General features: G+C 40.0%; 1 protein-coding gene across 3 annotated transcripts in view; it reads left to right on the plus strand.

Annotated features, from left to right (window-relative positions):
* Window positions 1–24,569, plus strand: part of CDK19 (cyclin dependent kinase 19) — a 125,632-nt gene that overhangs the window by 11,969 nt on the left and 89,094 nt on the right. The window contains exon 1 of one of the 3 annotated variants that reach the window (XM_070417910.1): window positions 8,632–8,687. The exons of the other annotated variants lie outside the window; for them this stretch is intronic. The gene's annotated coding sequence lies outside the window, so the exon portion shown is untranslated. Of the gene's footprint in view, window positions 1–8,631; window positions 8,688–24,569 lie in introns of those variants that run through there. 3 annotated transcript variants of the gene reach the window in all.

Below are 24,569 nucleotides of genomic sequence, written 5' to 3' on the forward strand. Positions count from 1 at the left end.
TCTAGGTTTTAAGGCCTAATGGAAGTCTTCTGGGCATACTCAGCTAATAGTATTTCTTAATATCCCACGTGTGATTTTGTTGGATTCCTTTTTTTAAAAAAATATATGTATATTTTTAGTAGCTTTTTCATATAGGATGTGTAGATTTTCTGAGTTCTTGCATGTAGTTTGTCCTCATACTTGATTGATAGTTTGGCTGAATATAGAATTCTATATTAAGGATATTTTTTTTCTCAGAACCCAAAACTATTGCTCTATGTCTTGTGGTATATTTTGTTAGTCATGGGACGTTATTTTTTATTAGAAGCTTGCTTGCTTCTCTGCAATCACTTAGGTTTTACAAAAATAAAAATAAAATAGCCCTAATCGGTTTGGCTCAGTGGATAGGGCGTCAGCCACGTTGATTCTAGTCAAGGGCACGTACCTCAGTTGTAGGCTCGATTCCAAGTCCCCGTCTGGGTACATGTGGGAGGCAAACAATCAATGTGTGTCTCTCACATTGATGTTTCTCTGTCTCTGCCTCTCCTCCTCCCTTCCATTCCCTCTAAAAATCAATGGAAAGATATCCTCAGGTGATGATTAACAACAACAAAATAAAATAAAATCTTCACACCTGACTTTCCAGGATGCACATTTTCCTGTGTAGGCCCGTCTCCTCTCAATTTTGTGAGTTAAGTCAAAATTACGTGTTCCTCTTTTCCATATATTTTTGCTTGTTAGTGTATTTCTTCTTTTTTAAAGTATATTTTTATTGATTTCAGAGAAAAAGAGAGAGGGAGAGAGAGAAATATCAATGATGATAGATAATCATTGATCAGCTGCCTCCTGCACACCCCCTACTGGGGATTGATCCCACAACCCAGGCATGTGCCCTTGACTGGAATCAAACCTGGGACCTTTCAGTCCACAGGCTGACACGCTATCCACTGAGCCAAACCAGCTAGCGCCGTTAGTGTATTTCTTGAGCTGTTTTCATATTATTTTTTTCCTGTATGTGAAATGGTTTTTTTTTTTAAAACTTGGGACTACCAAGTTGTAAAGAGGTAGACTATTCAGCTAAGTTGAGAAGGGTGAATTGATAAGCTTGTATTTGTTTTTATAAGTAAATTAATCTGGGATAAGAGTTGCTTTTTTATTTTTAGGAGTTAGTACTTGACCACTGGTTTGATAGATCTCTGTTTTGGGTGACATGTTTCAACAGCAGGCCTGCTATTTTCCTCCATGACTAACTATGTAAGTGCTTATACTGTAATGGAATAAATTGCTTTTCTACATATAAAAAAAGATTGGGCTTTGAAATTGTATTATCTAGATTTATAATCCCAGCTATACCACTTATTAGCTGTGTGACTTGGGCAAATTAACTCTGTGTCTTAGTTTCCTCATCTGTGAAATGGGGATAGTAGTGGTACTTACCTGATAGGATTGTTGTGAGGATTACATACAGGGGTCCTCAAACTTTTTAAACAGGGGGCCAGTTCACTGTCCCTCAGACCGTTGCAGGGCCGGACTACAGTTTAAAAAAAACTATGAACAAATTCCTATGCACACTGCACATATCTTATTTTGAAGTAAAAAAACAAAACGGGAACAAATACAATATTTGTATTTGCATGTGGCCCGCGGGCCGTAGTTTGAGGACCCCTGACATAACATGTGAAGTGCTTGCAACCAGTGTCTGGCAGATAACAAACACTGCTATTTATCTTTTTATGCTTTGTATTTCTATAGGATAAATTCCTATTAGGGTAAGAGTGTTTAAGACACCAAGTTTCTGTCTTAAAAAGTTGTTCCTTTTGCACTAAAAATGGCATAACAACTTTTTAGTATATCATTGTTATGATTGTGTCCAAGCTCTCTTTCAATGATCTATTTCTTTTTTTTTTTTTTTTTAAATATATTTTATTGATTTTTTACAGAGAGGAAGAGAGAGAGATAGAGAGTTAGAAACATCGATGCGAGAGAAACATCGATTCAGCTGCCTCCTGCACACTCCCCACTGGGGATGTGCCCGCAACCCAGGTACATGCCCTTGACCGGAATCGAACCTGGGACCTTTCAGTCCGCAGGCCGACGCTCTATCCACTGAGCCAAACCGGTTTTGGCAATGATCTATTTCTATATTTATCTAAATTCTTGAGAAGTCAAAAGATTCATGTATAAAATTGTAAAATTTTCAACTTTTGATTATAAATACTTTCTAACATACAGAGAAGTTTATAGACTTAGTCCTATGATCACCTGTATATCCATTGTCTAGATCGGGAGTTAGCAAAAAATTTTTTCTGTAAAGGGCCAGTAAATATTTTAGGTTTTGAAGGCCATGTGGTCCTTGTCACAACTACTCTTAATTCTATAGTTGTAGTGAGAAAGCAGCCATAGACAACAGGCAAATGAATGGACATTGGCAGTGTTCTAATAAAAGTTTATTTACAAAAACAGGCATGGCGGGATTTAGCCTAGGCTGTAGTTTTCCATCCCAGAGTCTGATTAAGCAGTTAACAGATTGCTACATTTGATTTTCTGTAAATGTATCTGCATATACATCGTGTGTGTGTATATATATACACACACACACACACACACACACATATATACACACTAGAGGCCCGGTGCACAAAAATTTGTGCACTCGGGAGGGTCCCTCAGACCGGCCTGTGCCCTCTCACAGTCTGGGACCCTTCGGGGAATGACCACCTGCTGGCTTAGGCCCGCTCCCTGGGGGATTGGGCCTAAGCTGGCAGCCAGACATTCCTCTGGCAGCCTGGGAGCCCTTGGGGGATGTCCACTTGCCAGCCGGGAGCAGGCCTAGCTGCAGTCGGACATCCTTAGCGCTGCTGAGGAGGCGGGAGAGGCTCCCACCACCACCGCTGTACTGGCAGCCGTCAGCCTGGCTTGTGGCTGAGCAGAGCTCCCCCTGTGGGAGCACACTGACCACCAGGGGGCAGCTCCTGCATTGAGCGTCTGCCCCCTGCTGGTCAGTGTGTGTCATAGTGACCAGTCATTCCCAGTTGTTCAGCTGTTAGGGTCAATTTGCATATTACCCTTTTATTATATAGGATATATATATTTGTGAACCACTTGAAAGTAAGATGCAATCACTATGGCACTATAACCTTTAATATTTCAGCATGCATCTCCTAAAAATAAACACATTCTCTTGCATAACCAGAACACCATTATTACAGCAAAGAACATTATAATTTTCTTCTTTTTAATGGAACCAAGATTATATAATGTAGCACAAAAAAAGTATGAAAATCCTTAGGTTTGCTTCTCAATCATTGTAATGTATTGAATTGTCTTTATCCCCATCCTCTTTTCCTATATTTTTATTGATTTATTTCTGTAGGTAGAAATCTGGATTGGTAATGCTGTTTGCTTATTTCATTTGACCCAATTACACAATCAACAAAGGAGTAGTTTTGATTTTTTCCCCATGTGTTTGCTTTAATATTTTTAAAAATCTGGGTTATATTTCTTTTTTTAAAAAATATATTTTTATTGATTTCTGAGAGGAAGGGGGGAGAGAGGGAGGGAGAGAGAGAGAGAGAGAGAGAGATGAGATGAGGTGAGAGAGAATCATTGATTGGCTGCCTGACTAGGAATTGAACCGTGACTTTTTGGTTTATAGATTGAATTGACACTCAACCACTGAGCCACGCCAGCTGGGCTGGGTTATATTTCTGTGTTTTATATGATATGAAAGAGAGTTATGTATAATTCATAATAAAAAAAAGATCTCATTAAGTTGCATATAGTCTATAATTTACATTGGATTGTTCTTTTACATAGTAGAAAAAAACTAAAGGAAGGTAAAGCCAATTATGTGCTTTTAGAGTGGCCAACTTTTGGATTTTTATACTAAAAGGAGGGAAAATAGCATAGACATTCTTACTATTTTCAAAGTTAACTTAATTATGCTTTTACTTGATACAAAGATTTATAACCCTTCAGATTAAACTATTCCACTCTGTGACAAGTTGTGCTGTAAATTTATCCAGAGTCCTTGCCCTATTTTCCTCTACTCTTCCATCTCCTACCCAAATTTAGCACTTTCCATTTTGCCTCCTGCCATATCATCTCTTAGGCTAAGGATGCAAAGCATCATTTTATTTTATCCTTTTAAAAGCATCAGTTTCCTTGATTAGGAGGAAAAAATTTAGTTTGTTGGTATAACTGTGGGACTGTAGGTTACAATGGCATACTGCAAGATGAGGTATATTGGTGCACCTTTCCTCCTCCCCCCCACCCGTATACATTGCCTTTGCCTTTCTCTTTCCTAAACTCCAAGGGCCCTTCTTTTGCTTCTATAACTTGTTTCCTGGGCCCATGCAGCCCAGTTGGCTCACTTCTACTACCTCTGTAACTTTTAAAATAAACTTTATCTTATAATTTGAAAAAGAAGAAGAAATGGTGTATATTTATTCTTTATTCTTCTTAGATTAATGACTTACTATAACTATTAGTGGAAGGCAGGTTAATTATTAGGGACAGACTCAAGGTTATTGTATCTCTATTCTACCCAAGGGAAACAAAATGTATAAAATTATGATATAAAGAAATGCACAGCAAGTAATTCAGGATGGCTAGAGTAAGTACTTAAGGTGGAGGTTGGCAATATATTTGAGAAAGACTGAGTATGATCATTGCATGCCTGGCTAAAGAATTTGAACTTTAATCTGATGGAGAAGTGGAGTATAGTAATAGATTCTAAATGGAATGGAGTCCCAATAGTTCGTAAAGTGGAAATAATAAACTTCTTTTTTTTAATGTAAAAGGAACACATAACAGAAATAACCACTGCTAACAGTTTGGTGCGTAGCCTCATAGAGGGGACTGTCATAATCAGTTTTGCAGCATTGTGGACAGTGGAGAGGACAAGAGGGGGGTGAGAATGGAAGCAGGAAGGCTATTGGAGAGGTCCAGGTGAGAAGTGGAGGACCTGTTTCCTAGCGGCAGCTGTGGGAGTAGAAAAGGAGGAAGGCTAGGATGAAAAGTTCAAGGAATATTTAGGAGAAAGATAGGATTCAATGACTACTTGGATGAGTGGGGTGAAGGACACCCCAGAAAAGAGGCCTGGATGGTAGTTGAGTTGATTTCCCAGAAGCTGGGACCAAATTGTAGGCTCACTTGAGATGACATAAAGAGGAAAAATAGTTTACCAACTTCATAAAAGCCAGAGTGGAAAGTGTATCCTTTATTGTTTTCTTCTTTTATTTTTCCAGGCTTATTTAGAAGGGGAGGATAAAAGTAATTTAATTCTGTTGTGATTGATAAGAGCTATTTTATCTTGCCCCTTTCTCTTACTAATTGTTTCTTCCTTTAATTAAGGATAGCATCTTCCTTTGAGAAGTTGCTTCTGTTTTGGTGTGTATGTAAGTATTAGCTCTTGTATTTCACAAAGTTCTTGTTGGAAATTTTTATTCTGAAGAATTGGGATTGGGGTGGGGTGAAGGAGGCACACGGGCAAGTTACTTGGCAGAGGTTCCTTGACTCTTGAAGTAAGGGCCGATTGGGCCTCTGAGAACGGTCTTGCTTTCACAAGGTTCTGCTGTGTTTCTCACCATTGGGAATAGGGCTATAGAATTCACTTTGTGAAAACCCTGTTCTGTGTTATCTTCACAATATTGCTGTCTGTATTGGCATAGACTGAGTTCTGGGACACAGTGAAGGATCTTCAGTTTCCAGGTAACTAAAGGATGATTGGTTAATGGCTGGGGGTTGTAGAACTAAGACATTCATTCCTGGGTGAGGAAGACTTAAGTCACTAACACTAACCTCTCTTGCTTTCAAATAGGATTAAACATGAACTTCCATATAGATAAAAAATTCTGTATTTTTAAATATTCCCATAGAAGGGAATTTTATACTCTTTGGTTGTTCTTTGCATTGAATATACCAACCAAATCCTCACTGTTGGGACATTTTTTATTCTAACTAAAATGCCTTGTGCCTCTATTTCATGGCACTTGTTTGGTTTTATGTTATATCCTTTCATGGACCTCTTAAAGAATTGCCTGAACATACGTGTGCTATCATAGTAATATACTTCTTTTGAGTTTGAGAAGATCTGGATAAGGACAGTAGTCATACCATTCAATTAATTTCCCCCCTAGAGTGACTTTCTTGTTTAGACTCTATTATTATTACTATTTTTACTAACCTCTTATGGATGTAGTTACTCATCTGAGATATCCTAAATATGTGGTGAGAAAAACATATTTTGTAAAACAATCATTTGAATTTGACTTTTCTCAGGTGATATTGCACATGCTAAAAAATATATATATAGTGTGCTTATTTATAATTGTTTGGTTTCTTACATATAGATAAATGCCTGGTTTGTGCAATTTTAATTCTATAGACTAGATGATATAGTGACTAAAAGTGTGGCTCTAGAAGTAGACAGTTTGTGTTTGTATTGCAGGTCTGCCACCTTTGGCTATGTGCATTTAGCCAAGTTTCTTTTTAAAAAAAATATGTTTTTATTGATTTTAGAGAGAGAGGAAGGGAAAGGAATAGAGAGATGGAAACATTGATGAGAGAGAAACATTGATTGGCTGCCTCCTGCATGTCCCTACTGGGGATTGAGCCTGCAACCTTGGTTCATGGATCGATGTTCAACCACTAACCACACTGGCTGGCCTATTTCTTTTTTATTTATTTAAAAAAATTTATATATATTTTTATTGATTTCAGAGAGGAAGGCAGAGGGAGAGAGAGATAGAAACATCAATGATGAGAGAGAATCATTGACCTGCTGCCTCCTGCATGCCCCACACTGGGGATCAAGCCTGCAACCCAGGCATGTGCCCTGACTGGGAATTGAACCATGACCTCTTAGTTCATAGGTTGATGCTCAACCACTGAGCCAGTCAGGCAGTCTTGGATCGAAGTTTCTTAAGCTTCCTGTGCCTTAGTTTCTTCATTTATAAAATGAGGATAATAATAGTACCTATCTCAGAGTTATAAATGATTTGATACCTGTAGAGCTGTTAAAACTGTCTGGCACATCATACATCCTATATAAGCCTTGGCTGCCATTATTAATTTATTGGGTGGGATCTTATGTCTTTGGTTTTTAGAAATATATGCAATATACAAATAGTTATTGTTGTCTCAGATCTTAGCTTAGAATGTCACAAGCATTGCCTTAGAGGAGGGTAACCTATAAAGTTGTTTTGGGAATTAAGAGAAGGTACATTTGAGATAGATAGTGCTGGGCAAATTGTTAAATTAGTAATATGATAAAACCATCTCTTGGGGACTGTGACCTTCTGGTTGTCATATAGCCCTGATGACTACTCTAGGCTCTTTTGGTAAACTGCCTTTTTGCTTTGCTTCTTGAGCTTCCTTCCCTACACAGTAACCCAAATTCCTTAGCTTGGCACTCTGTATTCCCTCTATTTCTTAGTTAACTTTCAAATTGTTAATTTAAGTCAAATGCACTGATTTAAATTTTTGCAAAATATAACATTCTGTGATTTTTAATACCTTTTTTTATTTGCTATTCAGTATAAATCTAAGACATGATGAAGTTCTCATTGAACAACTTCTGGTTGTAATGAGAGATTAAGAGACGTGCCTGATGTCACACAGCTATTAGGTGATTTAGCTGGAACTTGAACTCCAGCCACCTGACTTCGGGGCCAATGTTTAATAATAGTATATTTCTTTCTTGACATACCATCATGTGTTAAGATAATGCTTTGTTCCTTCTTTCCTAATTTGATGATATTTTCAAGGATTTCTAAATATTACATAAAGATTATCTGCCCCTCTTAAATTTAAGAGCTACTAAAAATTATCTTGATTTCTTTTCTTATATACCAGCTGTATTTTGTAATCTTTTATTTCTGTCATCAGAAAACAAAGAGATGAAATCAGAAATCTAAATATTTTACCTGGTTAAATCCTTCATTTTTTACATGAATGTATTCTGAAAAGCTTTTCAAGTTTCTTACTTATATTTATTTTATAATATTGGGACAAGGTAGATTTTCCCCATACTGCTCAGCATATGTAGTATACCTTGCTCATTTCAACAGTATTGTCAGACTTAAATTAAATCTTGGCATTAGACTGTCTTTACAGTTCTACTTTTCCCTTTTCCCCTCTGCTTTTGTCCATTTCCAGGTCTTTTTCTAATTGTTTTTCTCTTATATTCCCAACACTCTCTGGTCCTAAGAAAGAATGTACCTTGAGTTGTAGGTAACTTTCATTTTGTGAAGTATATTTTTCCATTTAATTTCTTTTATATTTCTCATATATGTATCACCTCCTTCATATACTTTTAAAAATTAAATTGTTACTTTCAGCATATATGAATTTATACATAGTTGGTCTGTTAGCATTTCTCATAGTGTAAATCACTTCTGTTGGTGAGAATATAAATTAGTTAAGGCTCAACTCCCTCCCTCCCCCCATATAATTAGCTGCATAATATATAATGAACTCTGAAAATTATCAACATATTGTTGATTTGCTCATTGTCAAAGCTAAAATCTGATTTCCTTGGCAGATATGTAGACTTGTGATAGTCATTTGGCATTTTATGTTTTGGGCAGTGTAACTTTAAATCTACATAAACTTCTCTGCCTTTTGCCTCTGCTGTGTTCATAGATTCCAGGAGGGCTTCGTGTATGGACCTCAAGCGTTGGAGGTTGCAGACTTTTCAGCAGAAGGTAAAGCAGAGTGTTTGCCTTCTGGTGTCATTGTGTGTGTGTGCTGGGGTGGGTATGTGACAGGTGAACTTTTCACAAATGTCATCATAAAATAATTTAGACTGATTCATTAGGTAATTCACTTTCACAAAAATTAAAACCAAGTTAATACTTGTATAATTTTATTCTGTATTACTAAATTCTATTAAAGAAAGGAAAACTGCCAAAACCGGTTTGGCTCAGTGGATAGAGCGTTGGCCTGCGGACTGAAAGGTCCCAGGTTCGATTCCGGTCAAGGGCATGTACGTGGGTTGCGGGCACATCCCCAGTAGGAGGTGTGCAGGAGGCGGCTGATCGATGTTTCTCTCTCATCGATGTTTCTACCTCTCTATCCCTCTCCCTTCCTCTCTGTAAAAAATCAATAAAATATATTTAAAAAAAAAAAAAAGAAAGGAAAACTTCCTCTCTGCTGTTAACTAAAGAGTAAGAGTGATTAAAAAAAGATAATGTTAGTGTAATTTGTAGTAAATACTATCTAACTTTCTCAGACCTAACTTCACTATGATTTCTTCCTGGGAAGTTGTCCAAGTTATTATTCATATGTTGTATTCTTCCCTGCTGCTCCTTTTGCTGAAAGATTGCTTCACAATATATAGAAAGGCAGCCTAGTGTATGACTCATTACTGGAGGATAGACATTCTTGCTATAGGTCCCATGTGCCAAAAATGTTAGTTTCCAATATGCTAATTACCTCTCTCTTCAGAACTTGTTAATACGCTCTTTCTCAAGTTAGTTCTTGTTTCAGTAGAGAAACAAACACATCCCACATACTTGTAAAATATGTTTTTATAGAAACCTTCTTAATGAGTTACTTTTTAAGAAAATAATGTGACATAATGCTTCTTTGGGTAATGTTTCTTTTATTTATTTTTTATTTTTTTTATTTTTTAATATATTTTATTGATTTTTTACAGAGAGGAAGGGAGAGGGATAGAGATTTAGAAACATCGATGAGAGAGAAACATCGACCAGCTGCCTCCTGCACACCTCCTACTGGGGATGTGCCCGCAACCAAGGTACATGCCCTTGACCGGAATCGAACCTGGGACCTTTCAGTCTGCAGGCCGATGCTCTATCCACTGAGCCAAACCGGTTTGGCTCTTTTATTTTTTTAAAAAAGAAATGTTTTCCCATTTATGTGCCAAATAATATAGATACCGCTTTCTGTGAATTTATGAAACCATTTATGAACTTCTTTCAGGTGATACCTGAATAGTGTTTTTTTTTTTAAAGATCTATAGTAGTTAACAAAGTTGCAATCTTAGACATAAAGTTAATAATATGGCTAGTTGTTAGATTCTTAATGGGAATTAAAGGAATGTTTTCTTATTTTTTCTGGAAATTATATCTGTTTTGATATCAAGTAAACGGCTGTACATTATACCTTATATTCAAGATGTGCACCTTATGTGAAGTTAGGATAGTACATATTTATTAAATTTATACTATGTGCCCCAAGCAGGACCACTCCATTTTATTATCAACCCTGTTTCACTATTTCTTTTCCTTTCCTCCTATTAAGAGAAGCTACTTTTTAAATTAGAGGGAATAGATGATTTTTAGGTATTTATTGAGGTTAGCTACAATTTTACCTCTTAAGCCATTTCTCCTTTCTATTACTTTTTTCAGTAGCCATTTCGAGATATTTACCAATAATAGATTGAAAGTAATTTCTTGAAAGGCCTTTTTATATTTCACTTTCAGGCTAGTTGGTTGTTTTCACCACTGTTGAATTATTCAGTGTTATATTTGTTTAGCTAATATAGTGTGGTGTATTTTGTTGCCAATTGAGACTCTCAATTGATAATTCTAATCAATAGTATAAAGATATGTAAAGCACTGCCCATATTAAGTCATAGGAAGACTGCTCTCCAGGTCCTCATCTCCCTACTTCTATGAGAAAGATTGATGAAATGAATGGTTTAAAAGTATAAAAAACAGCCCTAACTGGTTTGGCTCAGTGGATAGAGTGTCGGCCTGTGGACTAAAAGGTCCCAGGTTCAATTCCGGTCAAGGGCATGTAGCTTGGTTGTGGGCACATCCCCAGTAGGAGGTGTGCAGGAGGCGGCTGATCGATGTTTCTCTCTCATCGATGTTTCTGACTCTCTGTCCCTCTCTCTTCCTCTCTGTAAAAAAATCAAAATATATTTTTAAAAAGATCTACACTAATAAAAGAGAAACATGGTAATTGGCGTACGACCGCTACCCTTCCCATTGGCTAATCAGCGTATCCTTATGCAAATTAACTGTCAGCCAAGATGGCGGCCGGCAGCCATGCACTGAAGCGAACAGGGAGGCTTGCTTCCTCCAGGAACTGCAGACTCTAACGTTCCCCGCCTCACTTGCCGGCCTCTCAACTGCAACTCTAAGCAACTATTACTATGTTGCAAATAAGAAGCTAAACAAAACCGGCTTTCAGTCAGCCCCAGACCGGACATTGTATCCATGTTTTCAGCAGGGAGGCCTCAGAGCTAAAGCTGGCCCAGAATAAAAAAAAAAAAAAAAAGAAAACAAGGAGCGGTTGGGAGCTTTTAGTCAACTGCCAGCGGGAAAACAGCTCTCAGCCCCTCAGCCAGCCTGGCCAGGCACCCCAGTGGGGACCCCCACCCTGATCCAGGACACCCTTCAGGGCAAACCAGCCGGCCCCCACCCGTGCACCAGGCCTCTATCCTATATAGTAAAAGGGTAATATGCCTCCCGGCACCGGGATCAGCAGAGCAGCGAGGCTCCCGGCACCGGGATCAGCGTGACGGGGCAGCGCCCAAACCCCCTGATCAGCCCTGAGCTGTGCCTGATAGGGGGGAGCTCCCCAATCCCCCGATTGCCCTGTGGCTCTGTGTGTGACAGGGTGAGGCGCCCCAACCCCCCGTCCCTACGGGCCCTGCTCTGTGTGTGACAGGGTAGAACCATAACCTCTCCATCGGCACTGCCCTGAGTGTGACAGGGGGCGGTGCCCCAACCCCCCTGATCGACCCTGCTCTGTGCGTGACAGGGTACGGAGCCCCAACACCCCTGAAGGGCCCTGTCCTGTTAGTGACAGGGAGCAGCGCCCCAACCCCCTGATCGGCCCTGCTCTGTGAGTGACAGGGAGCAGCGCCCCAACCCCCTGATTGGCCCTGCTCTGTGAGTGACAGGGGGCAACGCCCCAACCCCCTGATCAGCCCTGCTCTGTGCGTGACAGGGGGTGGTGCCGCAACCTCCCCATTGACCCTGCCTTGAGTGTGACAGGGGCAATGCCCGAAACCCCCAATCGGCCCTACCCTGAGCGTGACTGAGGGTGGCATCGCAACCTCCCGATCTGCCCTGCTCTGTGCATGACGGGGCGGCGCCCCAACTCCCCAATCGGCCCTGCTCTGAGCCTGACCAGGGGCTGCACCTAGGGATTGGGCCTGCCCTCTGCCACCCGGGAGCAGGCCTAAGCCAGCAGGTCATTATCTCCTGAGGGTTCCCAGACTGAGAGGGCACAGGCCGGGCTGAGGCCCCCCCCCCCCCCCCAGTGCACAAATTTTTGTGCACCGGGCCTCTAGTAAAAGTATAAAAAACATACAACAGACTTTATTTTTTAGAGCAATTTTAGGTTTGAGTGGAAGTACAGAGTCCTTGCCCCTCCCCCATCTCCCTTTGATTAATATCTTGCTTTAGTGTGGCACATTTGCTACAATTGATGAGCTAATATTGTTACATTATTAATTAACTAAGATCCATAGTTTACCTTAAGGTTCACTCTTAGTGTTGCATATTTTGTGGGTTTGACAAATGTACAATGATATGTACCCATCATAACAACAACATACAGAATAGCTTTTTTTTTTTTTTAAATATTTTTATTAATTTCAGAGAGGAAGGGAGAGGGAGAGAGAAGAGAGAGATAGAAACATCAATATGAGAGTCACTGATCAGCTGCCTCCTGCATGCTGCCTATTGGGGATCGAGCCTGCAACCAGGGCATGTGCCCTTGGCCGGAATCAAACCCAGGACTCTTCAGTCCCCAGGCCAATGCTCTATCCACTGAGCCAAGTCGGCTAGGGCCTTACAGAATAGCTTTATTGCCCTAAACATACACTGTGCTCCACCCATTGACCCCAGGCTCCCTCCTGACAACCACTAATCTCTCTCTGTCTCTATAGTTTTTTTACAGCTTTTCCACAATGTCATAGTTGTAATCATGTAGCCTTTTCAGATTAGCTTCTTTCATCTACACTAATAAAAGACAAAGATGCTAATTGACCATACCTTTGCTATGCCCAAGCCATGCCCACCAGCCAGTCAGAGTGACTATATGCAAATTAACCCAACCCAACCAAGATGGTGGCCAGCAGCCATGAAGCTGGAGCAAGCAGGAGGCTTGGTTGCCCCGGCGATGGAGGAAGCCAAGCTTCCTGCCTGCTCTGGCTGGCTGTGGCCTCCGCAAAAGGCAACAAAGTTTCAATTATAGAAGCTAAATAAATCCCAGATACCTGCTTCCAGCCAGCCTCCACTGGGAGCTTGGGTGGCTGGGGGCTGTGGTCAGCCTGCAAACAGCCATCAGCCCCTCACCCAGGATGGCCACACCCTCATGGGGTGAGGATCCCTGCTGGGGGGCTTGGCCAGCCTGCAAACAGCCATCAGCCCCTCACCCAGACTGGTCAGGCACCCCAGTGGGGACCCCCACCCTGAAGGGGCTGTGGCCAGCCTGCAAACAGCCATCAGCCCCTCTCCCAGGCAGGCCAGGCACCCCAGCGGGGACCCCAACCCTGAAGGGGGTGTGGCCAGCCTGAAAACGGACCTCAGCCCCTCACCCAGGCTGGCCAGGCACCCAAGCGGGACCCCCACCCTGATCCGGGCCACCCTTCAGGGCAAACCAGCCGGCCCCCACCCATGCACCAGGCCTCTATCCCATATAATAAAAGGGTAATATGCAAATTGACCCTAACAGCAGAGCGACTGGGAATCACTGGTCACTATGACACACACTGACCACCAGGGGGCAGACGCTCAATGCAGGAGCTGCCCCCTGGTGGTCAGTGTGCTCCCACAGGGGGAGCTCTGCTCAGCCACAAGCCAGGCTGACGGCTGCCAGTACAGCGGTGGTGGTGGGAGCCTCTCCCGCCTCCTCAGCGCTAAGGATGTCCAACTGCAGCTAGGCCTGCTCCCGGCTGGCAAGTGGACATCCCCCAAGGGCTCCCGGGCTGCCAGAGGAATGTCTGACTGCCAGCTTAGGCCCAATCCCCCAGGGAGCAGGCCTAAGCCAGCAGGTGGTCATTCCCTGAGGGGTCCCAGACTGTGAGAGGGCACAGGCCGGTCTGAGGGACCCTCCCGAGTGCACAGATTTTTGTGCACCAGGCCTCTAGTTTTGTAATGAGCATTTAAGGTTCCTCCATGCCTTTTCATAGCTTGATAGTTCATTTCTTTTTAGCACTGAATAACATTCCATGGTTATTATCTATTCACCTACTCAAGGATATCTTGATTGTTCCAAGTTTTGGCAATTACGAATAAAGCTGCTATAAATATTTGTGTGCAGATTTTGTGTGGATATAAGTTTTCAGTTCATTTGAGTAAATACCAAGGAGTGTAATTGCTGGATTGTATGATAAGAGTATGTTTAGTTTTATAAGAAACTGCCAAACTTTCTTCCAAAGTGACTTATCTTTTTGCATTCCCACCAGCAATGAATGAGTTTTCTTATTGTTCCATATCCTTCTCAGCATTTGATGTTGGCAGTGTCCTGGATTGTGGCCGTTCAAGTAGATGTGTATGGTGTCTTGTTGTTTAATTTGTAACCCTCTAATGACATGATGTTGAATATCTTTTCCTATGCATGTCATCTGCGTATCTTTAGTGAGATATTTGTTCAGATCTTTTGCTCACTTATTTTGTTTTATTTTTTCCATCACCATTTCTCCCCCCCTATATTGTCCATTTTTAAATTGGGTCTTTTGTCTTATTGTTGAGTTTTAACAATATTAAATCAAGTATTTTGGATGCAGGTCCTTTAACATATATATGTTTTGCAAATATTTTCTCCCAATTTGTGGCTTATCTTTTTAGTCTCTTAAAAGTGTCTTTTTGCAGAGATTCTTTCATAAATTTTATTTTTCAATGACAGTTTATATTCAGTATTATTTTGCATTACTTCCAGGCACACAGCTCAGTGGCTAGACAATCATACACTCTACAAAATGTTCCCCAACACTTCCAGCACCCACCTGGCACCACACATAGTCACTTTAGTACCATTGACTATATTCCCTATGCTGTACCTTACGTCCCTGTAACTGTTTGTAACTACCAATTTGTATTTCTTAATCCCTTCACTTTTTCCATCCAGCTCCTCAACCCCTCTCCCCTCTAGCAACCATCAGTCTGTTCTCTGTGTCTATGAGTCTACTTCAATTTTGTTTGGAGTGAATTGCTCTGAAAATTTCAATTAAATCCATCCGGTCCAGTGTGTCATTTAAGACTGCTATTTCCTTTTTGATCTGTCTGGAAGATCTATCCATTGATGGCAATGGAGTGTTAAAATCCCCTACTATGACGGTATTACTGTCTCTCTCTTCCTTTGTGTCCATCAAGATTGCTTTATATATTTAGGTGCTCCTATGTTGGGTGCATAAATATTTATAAAAGTTATATCCCCTTGTTGGATTGATCCCTTTATCATTATGTAATGTTCTTCTTTGTCTATTATATCCTTTGTTGTATTTTGTCTGTCCATACCATTACTTTCAGTATGTGTGTGTCTTTCATTCTTAAGTGGGTCTCGTGTAGACAGCATATATATGGGTGTTGTTTTTTTTTCCATTTACTAGTAGCAACCCTTTGCCCTTTTTTTCGTAATCCACATTCAAGTATATGTTTCTACTGATGTTTTAGAGAGAGAGGAAGTGGGGGGGGGGGGCGGAGAGACAAACATTGGTTGGTTGCCTCTAGCACATGCCCTGACCAGGAATCGAACCCACAACCCAGGATGTGCCCTGACCAGGAATTGAACCTGCAACCTTTTGGTGCACTGAATGACGTTCCAACCAGCTGAGCCACCTGGCAGGGCTATCCTATGTCTTTTGATTGTAACATTTAATTCATTTACCTTTATTAAAAAAAAAATATATATATATATATACATATCTATATATCTTTATTGATTTCAGAGAGGAAGAGGGAGGGAGAGACAGGAACATCAATGATGAGAGAGAATCATTGATTGGCCGCCTTCCACAAGCCTCCCCCCACGGGGGATTGAGCATGTGCCCTGACCAGGAATCAAACCATAACCTCCTGGTTCATATATCACTGCTCAACCACTGAGCTACACCGGCCAAGCTAATTGATTTACCTTTAAAGTGATTATTGATAGGTGTATATTATATACTGTTATTATATTCCTTATAATTATGTTTTCTTTTTACTTTTCTTCTTAAAGAAGTCCCTTTTAACATTTCTTGTAATACTGGTTTGGTGGTATTATTGCTTGGGAAGTTGTATGCTTCTCCTTCAGTTTTTGTTTTTCCTCTTTCAGTTTTAAATTATAGCCTTTCTGGGTCTCATCTTAGTTGTAGCTCCTTGCTTTTTATCCCTTTGAATATTTTATGCCAATCCCTTCTGTCCTGAAATGTTTCTGTTGAGAAATCAGCTGGCAGTCTTATGGGAGCTCCCTTGTAGGTAACTAACTGTTTTTCTCTTGCTACTTTTAAAATTCTCTTTTTGTCTTTAACCTTTGCCATCTTAATTATGATGTGTCTTGCTTTCTATGCTTCCTGGTCTTGTGTGTCTTTTTCCTTGACAAATGCAGGGAAGTTTTCAGTCATTATTTCTTCAGATAGGTTCTCAGTTCCTTGCTCTCTCTCTTCCCCTTCTGATACCCCAGTGATGCAGAAGTTGTTACGCTTGATGTTGTTCCAGAGGTCCTTGAAACTATTCCTATTTTTTAAACATTTTTTCTTTTTTCTACTCTGATAGCATTTTCTTTTACTCTGTCTTCCAAATTGCTGATTTGATCCTCTGCTTCATCTAACCTTCTGTTGATTCATTCTCATGTGTTCTTCTTTATAGATACTGGGTTCTTCATTTCTGACGAGTTCTTTTTTATGGTTTCTGTGTCCTCTTTTTTGCTTACTATCTCTTTGTGGAGGTTCTCACTGAGTTCATCTATTTCTTCCCCTAAGTTCCTTGAGCATCCCTATAACCATAAATTGCTTACCTCCATTTCATTTAGTTCTTTTTCTGGAGATTTTTTCCTAATCTTTCATTTGGGACATCTTTCTTTGTCTCCCCATTTTGGCCGCCTCTCCATATTTGTTTCTGTGTGTTAGGTAGATCTGCTATGTCTCCCAGTCTTGGTAGGATGGTCTTTTGTAGTGGGTGTCTTACAGGGTCAGTGGTGCAATCTCCCTGATAACTTGATGTAGGTGCTCCAGGAATGTTCCTGTGTGGGTATGGGAGCTCTCCTGTTGTAGTTGAGCCTTGATTACTCTTGGCCCATCTGTGGGTGATGTTGACCTTCAGGCTGGCTGACTATGAGGATGGACCCTATAACAGTGTATGAGCTGCTGTGCGAGGGGTTGACCCCAGATGGTGGAATTTGCCCCAGCAGTGTCTGGTGCCTGCTGAGATCTCCCTTTGGGTGTGCCATTTGTGGTGCCAATTAAGTCATGTTCTGATGTGGTCTGAAGTTTGCCCTGTGGTGTTTTGGTTCTGGGGCCTCTTGGGAGGGACTTTGGTGCAGATTATTGTCAGATGCTGCCTGTGACTGGCTCTGGCTACTTGTTTGGAGCTACAAAGTGACCCACAGTTCATGGTTGCCTCTGCTGGTCCTGGGTGCACCTGAGGGGGCCAAGCTGCATGCCAAGGCTGGCTTCCACCACACTGAGTCCAGAGACAGGTCAGCAAAAGGCCCAAGGCACCTCGAGATCTGCCACCGTCTGTTGGTTGCCTGTTAGGCTTAGTCACTGGAATAGACTCTGGCAGTAAATATATAAATTGCATAAGGTAGGTTTTCAGCGAGTCACCAGGTAGGGGCCAGTGGTGTTCACCAGTTTGATACAGATTTAAACTATATGCCAATGATGTGTCTAGGCCACTCTGCAAAAGTTTCATTGTACACCAAGGCCAGCCAGTACCCGACTGGGGTCTGTGGACCAACCTTTGTGTTGGAGTGGGGTCTTAAGGAGTTGGCAGGGTGAGGCCAGCCGACTTAGGTTAACACAGATCAAGATTGACTTTTTTATATTAAAGTTGTATTCTACAACCTTACTATAATCGTTTTCTTGTTCTAGGAGTTTCTTGTTGATTAGTTGGGATTTTCTCCAAAGACAATCACATCATTTGTGAACAAAAACAGTTTTCTCCCCTTCTCAATTGGCATACTTATTTCCTTTTCTTATTTTATTGTATTAGCTAGGACTTCCGGTATGAGATTGAATAGGAGTGGTGACAACAGACATTTGCCTGATCTGAGTGGAGAAACCATCTAGTTTCTCTTTATGAAGTATGATAATCTTGATAGATTATTCTAATCAGTAGTATAAAAGATGTAAAGTAGTACTCATATCATGTCAGAGGAGGACTCCTCTCTTCCCAGTCCCTTCCCCTCACCTAAACTTCTGTGAGACAGGTAGGATTAAATTGATGGTGATAAAAATATTTTAAATTATGGGATTCAGGCAGTTTTCATATAAAGCCTTATATTTAGTTACTATGCACATGACTAAGTTCCTCTACACTCTTGTGAACTCCAGTAGGGCAAACACTATATATACTTCAGTATCTTATTGCAACCCTCGTAGTGTTCAAGATGAAATAGGCATAAGTATAGATTGAAAAACTAATTCTAGACTCTCACTGTTAACCTCTATTTTATTAGAAAAGGCAGATAACCAATAATATCAGCCCTCTAATTAATGAATTGACCAAATATTTGATTATTAGTTGTGATGTCTATAAAGACATACATGATAATGATAGAAACTTATTATCCATATTAGAGGACCGGTGCATGAAATTTGTGCATGGGGGGGGGGGGAGGTCCTCTCAGCCTGGCCAGCACCCTCTCCAATCCGGGACCCCTCGGGGGATGTCTGACTGCCAGTTTAGGCCCTGTGGGATTGGGCCTAAATTGGCAGTCGGACATCCCTCTCACAGTCCAGGACCACTGGCTCCTAACCGCTCGCCTGCCTGATCGCCCCTAATGCCCTCCCTTGCCAGCCTGATCGCCCCTAACCGCCTCTGCCTTGGCCCCTGCCACCGTGGCTTTGTCCGGAATGATGTCCGGTCTAATTAGCATATTACCCTTTTTTTTAGTACAGATAGGAAATGTGAGTTTCAAATTTCATGTTCAAATTTTTTGCTGATTATCTGTTTGTTAAAAAGTCATATTCTTATGTCCCTTCATGGATGTTCTAATTGAAGTATCTAGTCACAGATTTCTTTTGTACTACTTTAAGAAAAGTTTATAGTTTGATGTAGGAACTGACATTGAGCATGAAGTGGGTGCTGACACTGTGCTAGATAACTTAGTTATGTGATCTCATTTATCATTAAAACGATTGTGCTGTGTTAGTATTATTATTTCCAATTTGCAGATGCAGAAACTGGTAACGTGGGTATAAGTAACTTATTAGCTCTGTGACTTAGTATATAATAGGTATATGATTCTATGCCCCAGGCTCTTTAAATCACACACTACAGAAAAGTTACCATACAAAGTGGTATAGGATGAATGTCATGTATATAGTATAGAGATGTGCTTGGAGAATGCGAAGAGAGGTTTGGCCTTAGGCTAGAGTGTTCATAAATTTCTGGAAGCTTGACATTGTCTGATGGATAGGAAGGAAGGGAGGGAGGGAGGGAGAGAGGAGAAAAAGGGTACAATTTGAGAGATCAGGGACATCATTCAGTGTGGAAAAGACTGAGAGCCAAAACAGCAAGTATTTTGTGATTTGACAGTATAATATAAAACTATAATAAAATTTATACCATAGTAATAAAATGCTATAAACAAAGTTTGTTTTTTATTTTAAATGAGTACCCCCTCCTCTGGTTTCCCCTTAAAATAATTTGCTATTAGGTGTTGAGTATGAGAGAGTAGATCACTGAACCATTACGTAACTCCTATATTATCAGTTGTCTGCTGGGTTAGAGCAATTAGTGCAAAAAGTACAGAGGGAGCGAAAGCCCAGAGAAGAAAATGGAAGATCAAAGGATCTTAATAAAAGAATTTTCCTAAAATCAAGAATATTATATTTATCTCCACAAGAATAAACTCAAAATGGATAAAGGACTTAAATGTACGACAGGAAACCATAAAAATTCTAGAAGAATACAAAGGCAACAAAATCTCAGACATATGCCAAAACAATTTCTTCACTGATACAGCTCCTAGGGCAGTTGAAACTAAAGAGAAACTGAACAAATGGGACTACATCAAAATAAAAAGCTTCTGCACAGCAAAAGAAACCATCAACAAAACAACAAGAAAACCCACCTCGTGGGAAAACATATTTGCCAACGTCATATCTGATAAGGGCTTAATCTCCAAAATTTATAGGGAACTCATACAACTTAACAAAAAGAAGATAAACAATCCAATCAAAAAATGGGCAAAGGATCTAAATAGACACCTTTCAAAAGAGGACATTCAGAAAGCCAAGAGACATATGAAAACATGCTCAACGTCACTAATCATCCGAGAGATGCAAATCAAAACAACAATGAGGTACCATCTCACACCTGTCAGAATGGCCATCATCAACAAATCAACAAACGACAAGTGCTGGAGAGGATGTGGAGAAAAAGGAACACTTGTGCACTGCTGGTGGGAATGCAGACTGGTGCAGCCACTATGGAAGGCAGTATGGAGGTTCCTCAAAAAATTGGAAATGGAACTCCCATTTGACCCTGTGATCCCACTACTAGGAATATATCCCAAGAAACCAGAAACACCTATCAGAAAGGATATATGCACCCAGATGTTCATAGCAGCACAATTCACCATAGCTAAGATCTGGAAACAGCCTAAGTGCCCATCAGTAGATGAATGGATTAGAAAGCTGTGGTACATCTACACGATGGAATACTATGCTGCTGTTAAAAAGAAGGAACTCCTACCATTTGCAACATCATGGATGGAACTGGAGAGCATTATGCTAAGTGAAACAAGCCAGTCAATGAAGGAAAAATACCACATGATCTCACTCATTCATGGATAATAAAGACCATTACAAACTTTTGAACAATAATAGATACAGAGGCAGAGCTGCCTCAAACTGATTGTCAAACTGCAGTGGGAAGGCCAGAGAGAGTTGGGGGGCAGGAGGGAGGGGAGTAAGAGATCAACCGAAGGACTTGTATGCATGCATATAAGCATAACTAATGGACATAAGACACTGGGGGGTAAGGGAGGGTAGTGGTTTGTCAAGGGCGGGGGGGGGGGGGGGAAAGGATACTTATGTAATACCCTTTGTAATACTTTAAGAGGAAAATAAAAAAAAAAATAAAAAAAAAAAAAAAAGAATATTATATTTATCTCTTCTCCATATCTCAGTTGGTTAAGTACCTCAAACAGCCATTAATATTGTAAAAGTTGTGGAATTGCAAAGGTCTGTAGGAGGTATAACAGCTTTCAGTGAACTTAGTGGGGAGACCAGAGTGAAATAATTGGAAGCCACTTAGCAATGTTAAGCATGAGATAATGTAGTATACATTATTAATACTGTGATATCCATTTTCTTAAATGATGTCCTTGAGTTCTGTTCTCCTCTATTCTTACAATTTCAATTTCTAAATATTTTCACATCTCTATCTCCAGTCCATATCTCCCTTCTAAGTATAGACTCATCAAAATGCCTTTCGGACATCTTCATTTAGACAACACCACAGTACTCTCAGCTTCAATTTTTCTAAAACGACTGTAGTCTTTTTTCTTTCTTAACTGAGTGGATGGCATCACAGTCACCCCATTATCCAAGCCAGAAACAGAATCATTCTTGCTTTTCTTTCTCTTGTTTCTTAACCACATGTTCAGTTGATACTGTTTCCTAATGATATTTCAGAACCATCCTCTTCTTTTTATTTCCTCTGCCACCATCCTAGACTGTAGTCATCTCTTAAATTACTGAAAAGACCTCTTAGTCTTTCTGTGTTCTCTTCACCTCCAAACTATTCACAAACACACAGAGTGTTTAAAATCCTTTTTTCCTTGAGATGAAGTCCAGTTTGTTTTTTGGTTTTTTTTACTGTGGGCTTACCTGTTCTGCTTGATTTGGTCCTGCCTCCTTCTTCAGCTTTAACTAACTTTCCTCTGTTCTAAACTGAACTTCACAGGCATTGTGCTCTTTTGTCTCTGAGCCTTGACACATGCTATTCCCTTTTTCCAGAAGAGGAATATAAAGAAATGAAACTGTGGCGATTAAAAGCACACAAACTCAGGAGCCAGACTTCCAGATCCAGGCGAATCTTGGATCATCCACTTAACTAACTAGGTGATCTATAGTGAGTTTCTTAACCTCTGTGCTTTCAGTGGCCTCATCTGTACAATGAGGATAGTAAAAGTACGTGCTTCACAGTATGTTATGAGAATTAAGAGTTAATGTAATTGAGGCTCTTAGAATGATGCCTGCTTTGTACTAAGTAATATAGAAATGTAACTTATTTATAACTTATAAATGTGTTGTAATATTGGATAGTATTTTTGTTTTAAAGTTGATTCAATATTAAAAGAAAAAATACTATTTTTCCTCATAAATTATGAATTGATTGGCTCATTATTATTGGTAATTCTGTTCTTGAATGGGCAGTAGCTTTATTTTTCTAAATTCTTTTTTTTTAGCTTTCTAGTAATTAGAATTTGATCTTAGGTTGACATTCCTATGAAATGGATCACTTAGCAACATTAGGTTTACCTGAATTTTTATACAGACTAATTCAGGTCAACCTATATGGAAACTTTTAGAAGAAAATTATTTCTTAATAGCTAATAGCTGACTTTTTATTTTATGATTTATGTGCTATATTGATTAAAGTTTCAAGTAAAGTTCTTTGAAGGAATTGACTTTTTTCCTTTCAAGTTGATTTCCGAAATTGTGGATTATAATGGTTCAAATGGTTTGGGTTCTGGTAAGGATACTTACTATATAGTATTAGGAACTAGATTTTCTTTTTTTTTTGTGTATTAAATATATTTTATTGATTTTTTACAGAGAGGAAGGGAGAGAGATTGAGAGTTGGAAACATCGATGAGAGAGAAACATCGATCAGCTGCCTCCTGCACATCCCCCACTGGGGATGTGCCCGCAACCCAGGTACATGCCCTTGACCGGAATCGAACCTGGGACCTTTCAGTCCGCAGGCCGACGCTCTATCTACTGAGCCAAACCGGTTTGGCGGAACTAGATTTTCTGAAAGAGAAAATTCTGCTTCTCTATTCACAACTCCACTTACATCCAACATTCCCCAGAATACTTCTGATACCAGATAATGTATTTTTTCCTCCTATACTGACCAATTCTCTGACACCAGCTGGGGTATCCTACAGTTTAACTCAGTTTTGACACTAATTACTTGGAGTTGGTACAGACTCCACAGGTTAAGAGCTCAGTCCCACACGATTGTCCTCTAACCCCACTTCAGATGCCAGGCACAAGGGTGGGGTCCCCAAGTTAGTTGTCCCCATCTTCTGTCAGACTTGGCTTCAAATCAGAAGTTCCCATGACTCCCTCCTCAGATTCAATCATTTATTAGAATGTTTCACAGAACTCAGGAAAACAGTTTACTTACTAGATTACTGGGTTATTACAAAGAATATACTGTATAAAGGATAAAAATGAACAGCCACATGAAGGATACATAGGGCTGGGCCTCTATCTGGAAGGGTCCCAAGCACAGGAACTTTTATCCCTATGAAGTTTTAGAGTGGATGTGTTCTGATTCACCAACCTAGATGCTCTCTGAACTCTGTACTTTGGGGATTTTTATGGCGTTTTCATTATGTAGGCATGATTGATTAAATTGTGACCATTGGTAATTAATTCAACCTCTAGTTACCCCTCTTGGGAGTGGGAGGGGCTGAAAGTTGTAATCACCTGATAATGTTTCCCGACAACCATCTACTCATCCACTGGTTATCTAGGGACTTTCCAAAACTCAGGTGTGGTTGAAAGGGGCTTGTTATGAATAAAAGAATTTTTTTCATTTATCCTTCTGGAGCTATTCCAGGAACAAAAATGAAATATTATGGTAAAAGATACTCCTATGCTCTAATCACTTAGGAAATTACAGGAGTTTTAGGAGCTGTGAGCCAGGAACCGTGGAGGAAGATTGAAATATATATTTCTTATAATATCACAGTGTCACATTCTGTGTTGTCACAGTAGTTAAGATCAGCTATGAAAAACATGCAAAACCTAAATTTTATCAAAAGAAGATTCCTCAGTGGTCTAGGTTTGGCAGAACCTTCTATAGTATGGTGAAAAACTATACATTTAAATTTTAAGTGTTGCTGTTGACATGTTGACTATTAATTTCTTTTTTGATACACAAGGTTTTGGGCTTGCTCCCTGCAGGACACATACAAGAATCAACCAATGAATGCATAAATAAGTGGAACAACAAATCAATGTTTCTCTCTCCCTTTCTCTCTTTCTAAAATCATTGAAAAAGACTAATAAGTTTATTTCAATGCAACAATAGTTGAGTTTCTACTATTTGCAAGGCACTTTGTTAGCTCCTGAATAATATACGGGAACTTTTATAGCTGTTTTTATTTTTTGGTTAATCCTCATCCGAGGATATTTTTCCATTGATTTTTAGAGAGAGTGGAAGGGAGAAGGAGAGACAGAGAGAAACATCCATGTGAGAAAGACACATCGA

The sequence above is a fragment of the Myotis yumanensis genome, unplaced genomic scaffold, assembly GCF_028538775.1.
Source record: "Myotis yumanensis isolate MYYU_CA2020_CCGP unplaced genomic scaffold, mMyoYum1.0.hap1 SCAF_6, whole genome shotgun sequence".
NCBI classification, from domain to species: domain Eukaryota; kingdom Metazoa; phylum Chordata; class Mammalia; order Chiroptera; family Vespertilionidae; genus Myotis; species Myotis yumanensis.